This window comes from Mus pahari, chromosome 2 (assembly GCF_900095145.1).
Source record: "Mus pahari chromosome 2, PAHARI_EIJ_v1.1, whole genome shotgun sequence".
In the NCBI taxonomy this organism is placed as follows: Eukaryota; Metazoa; Chordata; class Mammalia; order Rodentia; family Muridae; genus Mus; species Mus pahari.
This window is the reverse complement of record NC_034591.1, coordinates 150,342,413-150,348,399: the sequence shown is the minus strand read 5'-3', so window position 1 is coordinate 150,348,399 and position 5,987 is coordinate 150,342,413. Positions and strand designations below refer to the sequence as shown.

General features: G+C 46.9%; 1 protein-coding gene across 1 annotated transcript in view; it reads right to left on the bottom strand.

The window, feature by feature from the left end:
• The window catches only part of Emp1 (epithelial membrane protein 1), a 20,047-nt gene extending 14,120 nt beyond the window's left edge, over nucleotides 1–5,927 (bottom strand). The window contains exon 1 of the mRNA XM_021191413.2: nucleotides 5,744–5,927. The gene's annotated coding sequence lies outside the window, so the exon portion shown is untranslated. The remainder of the gene's footprint in view (nucleotides 1–5,743) is intronic.
• Between the last annotated feature and the right edge of the window lie 60 nt (nucleotides 5,928–5,987).

Sequence of the window (5,987 nt, the reverse complement as noted above, 5' to 3'; positions counted from 1 at the left end):
GAGTGTGAGTGTGTATATGTGTGTGAGTGTATGTTTATGTGAGTGTGTGTATGTGAATGTCTGTGTGTATGTGTGTGTGTAAGTATGTATATATGAGTATGTGTGTGTGTGTGTGTGTGTATGTGAGTATGTATATATGAGTGTGTGTGTGTGTGTATGTAGCAACCAGAAGACAACCCTGGTGTCATTCATTCTCAGTTGTCCAGCTTGTTTTTTTGTTGCTGCTGTGTTTATGAGATGGGACCTTATTAGTGGCTGGGACCTCAAGATTCAGCTAAACTGACTGGCTATGAGCCACAGGGGTCCTCCTGTCTTCCTTTCCCCATAGGTGAGATTGCAAATCCAGCCACACCCAGTTATTCATGTGGGCCTTGAGAATCAAACTCAAGTCCTCTTTTCACACTGTGAGCTCTTTACCCACTGAGCTATCTCCCCATCCCTCCTTTGATATTTTGACACAGAATCACTATGTAGCCCCTGCTAGCCTCGAACTCACAGCAATCTTCCTGCTTCAACCCTCCCTGGTGTTGGGTCTAAAGGCATGTGTCACAACATCCAGCTGTCCTCTGAGGGTTTGACAGTTACTGGCTCTGTTCCTCCCACAACTTTTGAGCCAATCAGAGTTGGATAGCTCCAAGCAAAGGCTCTTGCAAAGGCCATTGCTTTCTCCCATCACACAGCTAGCCCTGTCAAAGGCCATTGCTTTCTCCCATCACAGAGCTAGCCCTGTCAAAGCCCTCCCGCAGAGGGAAGCTCCTGGCCTCGCCTGCTTAAGCAGAATTCACCCTTGCAGTTCAACAAAGTGCTCTCCCCTTCCTTCTCTAGGATCCCAACTTCTCTAGGAAGTGTAAGGTCTAAGTCCTCACTAGGCTTGCCTCTCTCATCTGAAAGGAGACACACCAGAACTCTACCTATAAAACCCAACGTCCCCAAACATGCAACAACCACGCCACAACTAAGAAGAGAAAAGGATTTTCATGGAGGTCTGAAAACTAGACTTTTGATCCAAGGCCTATCCTGGGACAGTGAGACCATCAGTCATGTCTCCCTTTCAGGTTCTCGTTCTCTCTCTTCTTGGCTCTCTCTAGACCTTTGTGTTTGCTCCATCCCCCAAACACACAATTTCTGCTCTCTGCCTCTCCCTCTCCCTCCTCCTCCCTCTCCCCCTGCCTCCCCTTCCCTTCCCCCTCCCCTCCCCTCCCCCCTTCTCTCCCTTCCAGTTCCCCAGCCTTCCCTTTCCTCCCAGTATGCCCTGTTTGCTCTCATCCACACCTGCTCCTGTTCTCCCTCCTCCAGAGGAGGGGGAGTGTCTTATCCAGGACCAGCTCAGTTTCTGAGCCCAGTATGCTCCTGGTGAATTGATGCGTGCACAGACTCCTCCAGAGATGGCACCCTTTGTTTGATAAGCCAAACATCTTCCTTCTTTCCAAGCTCGGGTAATATCCAGGGTTATTTCAGGTGAGTTCTTTAATCCTGGATCAGGTAGGGCAGCAGAAGCCACCTCCTCTCCCCTGACCACTCCAGTTCTTATAATTGAATGCAAAGCCACAAACAGGCTAGGCAAGCATACTGCCAGTGGACTGTGTCTCTAGCCCCTGGTTTGATTATACTAACTTTGATTATACATGCTAATGGATTAAGTTATCCATTAGCATGGACTCAAGGGACTTGTTAAAACTAAAGTGGTAAGGTCCTAGATTTTTCAGAACCTTGAGTGTCTTGGTGGCCTTGTCTCTTCCTCCTTTCTTAGTGAGTTGCTTCTGATCACAGGGAAGAGTCGAGGCAACATCAGAGCCCAACCTTTCTACTCAGTCATCTCACATCTCCCCCACTACTATCGACACAGTTCCAACATGTGCCAACAGTGCTGTGCTGTGCTCCATGAAAGAGACTCAGGAAAGTCAGAATCCACCCAGTCACAGAAGACCAATTGTCCTGGCTGTGAAAATACTCTTTGTGAACAGGGAAGAAAACATTGATACCCACCCCCCAACACACACACACACACACACACACACCAATATTTTTGCTTAAACTAAATACTCAGAAGCAGCACTGGTCATGTTTGTGTTTTTCTTTCTCTCCTTCGCTGTCAGGGAACCCACCCGTCAAATCGAGGGATGCATTTCACAAGTTAGGGTACCAGGGACCGAAGTGTTCCAGAGTCTTCTTGGGGACTCATGTTTGGGAAATGAGTGTTAGAAAGCCAAGAAGACCCCAACTAGACCCAGTGCACATTCTTTGGTTCTGGAAAAACAAGGACAAACCAGAAATTCAGAGTTACCTGAGATTATTCCAAAACCGAGACTTAGGTCCAGAAAATTCTAATTTAATGATAATCAAGAAGGTTGCTAGCTATTAGATAGCTTCTGTTTCAGGGGTCGGGTTGATTTAATTATGACCTGTAGATATCAACATTGAATGTGTCATCCCACATACATCTAAGAGTCCTAGAGTCCTCCGAGAGTGTATACACATACATAGTGAGTTACAGATGTGACCTCAGCCATGTGCTCAGAAAATGAAATAGCTCAGAATCAATCATATAGGAACAAATGTTTTGACTAGGCAGATGTCTTAATATTTCAGAAATGTCCTTTCTGCATCCCACACGCACCAGCAGTGGTGGTATACACCCATAACTTGAGCACTCGGGAAGAAGAGTGGAGAAAGTTCTAGGCTCCAGCCTGCCATTCGCGGAGGCACCCTGTCTCACAACACAACACAGCTCACTTTAATCCCAGAACTCAGCAGAAGCAGGTAGGTCTTCGTGAGTTCAAAGCCGGTTTGGTCTACATACTAAGTTCCAAACCTCTAGGGCTACACAGTGGATTCTGTATTTGAATAAAAAAGAATAAAGCAAGATCATATGGGCGATACTATTCCACTGAGCCATACTGATTAAATGTTGAGTAGAGATGAAATATCTAGAGGAACAGGAAGTGGAGCATTGAGGGGGGCGGCAGCAGCAGAACAGAATTGAAAAGCAACCCCCCTCACACACACACACACCCAGGGTCATTTCAGGCCTGCAAAACAAGAACTTTCAGAGAAGCCATTTTTGCTGAATTTCAGAAACTCTGTTTGGTATGATTTGCTGTCTAGAAAGAAGGGTGGGTGTGAGGGAACGTCTGAGGCACGTACACGTCCCCGCCCTGCAATGTTGAGGAGCTATGAGCCATGGGACAACCATCTGTTCATAATGATGTAAAAGTTAAATTTCTGCATACGATAGGACTACGTGTGTGTGTGTGTGTGTGTGTGTGTGTGTGTGTGTGTGTGTGTGTGTGTGTGTGTGTCGCTGTTTTGTTTTTGAGACCAAGTTCCACTGGTTGGTCTCAGGCTAACCTTGAACCTTTAGCAATCTCCTGCCTCAGCTCCCTAAGTCCTGAGATTACAGGTATGAACTACCATGCCAACTTCTAAATTTAAGATTCTATAAAAGCAATGAAGAAGGAAAAGGAAGGAACCCTTGGCCACATCCCAGGTGGAGACCCCTTCAGGCTGTGTGGGGGCAACGGAAAATCAGTATTGCTGTCATAGAAATGGGCTTGGCTTTCCGGCTCCTCGGTCCCAAAGCTGTCTAGAACCAGGCAAGAGGCCATGCACTCCCAACAGCTTCCCCAGACTCCTTCCTCCGGGCTGGAGACCAGCCTAATCTTGTTTCCAGGGGAAAGCAAAGACTGCTGAGAAAGCCAGCCAACCTTTCTCAAGGTCTGGGGACAGACATCTGTCCTCTGGCAGAGGGCTGCCCTTACTACTGGCCTGTAGCCATGGTCTCAGGACATGATCGTCTCCAGCTGGACCTTGCTGGTCTTCTGCCAACTCCCAGGACAGTTTAGTACCCTGGAACAATGTAAAATCTGGGGGTTCTCTGGCAAGGATGCCAGACCGGATGTCCAGCAGCCCTGGACAGTCTTCTGCCTCCACCCCATTCTGCAGTCTTTGGATGAAACTGGAGCGGCCTAAGGACGGGAGGCCATGACTTGGGAGGGGGTGGTAATGGCCTCTTTTTCCAGGACAACGAAAGACTTAGTAGAGCTGAAGATGCCCAGAAAGGTTCATACAAAGCCCAGGGCTCTCCCATTACTTGGAGGCAAAAAGTCAGAGCAGCAATTTGTTTTTTTTTAAATTGTCTTCCAACTCCATAGGGAATGGGGGTGGGGGGGCACACAAAGCATTATATTCCCATTTATCAAGGGACAGTGGAGTTTGAGACAGTTCCATGGGTCATGCAGTTGGTGGCAGTTTCCCTCTAGTGTTCCCTTTTTGCTGACTTGTTTAAGGTTGCCTAGCTTCAACCAGATCAGAATGACACACAATCATACGTGTGATCTTCACAGGAAACTGTGGCTGTGGACCTAACGAAGACGGCTTCCCCAGTTCACTGTCATGCAATCTGGAAGTGGTAAACATTGGAAGCAGACGCAGTTGCTCTCCGAGTCTTGAGACGTGGGTCCCAGGGCTCACTCATCACCTGCTCCTTGGAGAAAGGCTTTACAGAGATTTTTGGCGGGTCAACGGATACACACCCACCAATTACTTTTAAATTTTCTCTTCCAACCAACGAGCTGCATTTCTAAAGAGAAAGGTGCCTCACTTCATCAGGCAAGCTGAATCCTGTCACTCTCCTCTGTCTTGTTTACAGAGGAGTTAAAAAAAAAAAAAAAAAAAAAAAACCACATCTGTGCTGAAATGAACCACACCTCCACAGACATTCGACCAAAAATGCTAAGCTAATAAAAACAAAAGCAAACACAGCCATGTGCCTTTGTTCTTTTTGCATTTAGCACGTGGGTTTGTAGTTATACAATATTTTGGACAAAAACAATAAGGTAAATATTCCCATATGACCAGTGCCATACTAGAAAATTCCATGTCCACTTAGAAAAAATTCTTTAATAGATTCTGAAAGATCTTTTTTTTTTCCTAACTTGGCTCCAAAATGCAGAAGCCTGTGTGGAAACACAGAGCCATTCGGCAGCCTTACAGGAATCCCTGAAGGTCCCCAGCCCCACCCTCTCCCCCCCTGCCTCCTTCCCCCACCTCCACATCTGGCTAAGGATTCCGGAACCCACACCATTCCACCAAATCAACCCCTCCCAAGTTTTATTTGAAACACCCTTTGCCTCTGTTTCCCTAACGGTTTTTCTTTAAACAAACCAATCCCCTCTTCCCTTCCTGTGAGAAGGGGGTGGAGGAAAACAAGAGAAGGAACGAAATACTCAAACAGACGTCAACAGACAAGAGGGGGACAGACCATAAATGCAATCACAAAAATAAACTGAAACCCAGATATTTGTCCACCGTCACCTAAAAGTGTAAAAGAGCAACGACAACAAACAGCCCACAAAGCAGGGCAAGCTTTCTCTTGTCTTGGTAAGATAGCATCCTTCCAGATTTCAGCTCAAAGAAATCTGAATGAAAAGAGAAGATTTGGAAACATCTTTCGAAGGCACATAGAGTTCCTTCCATAAAGAATATCGCACTCAGGTTTGTTCCAAAGTCCCTTCTCGTTCCACCTCCTCGGAGCAAGGATCCACATACCAGCAAGAGAATGTGATCACCTCTGATATCCCGGATTCCTCCACTACTACATTAAGCTAGAAGTCTCAGGGACTCCGTTCTTTGCGAGCCATAGAGGTATAGCAGAGGAAACGAGAGGGGAAGGCTTCAAGGAGCCTAAGAGAGGGAAGAAAGGAGCAGGGTCTGCAGAGTTTGCCCAGTGTGGGGACAATCTTACCTGGAGTATCCAGAGACAGAGGCAGATAGATGCCCTGGCTGGTAGAGCAGGCTGCTGGTCTGGTCCGCACTTCAGGAGGTTTGCAACCACAGTGAGGGGAGGGACCTGACTCCCGAGGTTATAAGTTTCCTGGGCTGGGGTGCTGGGTGTGTGATGGGCGGTTTCCTTTCCCCGTGTTTTAAAGGAGTTTCTATGAATCAGTCTGGATTTAAAAAAAAAAAAAAAAAAAAAAAAGTTGGTGAGC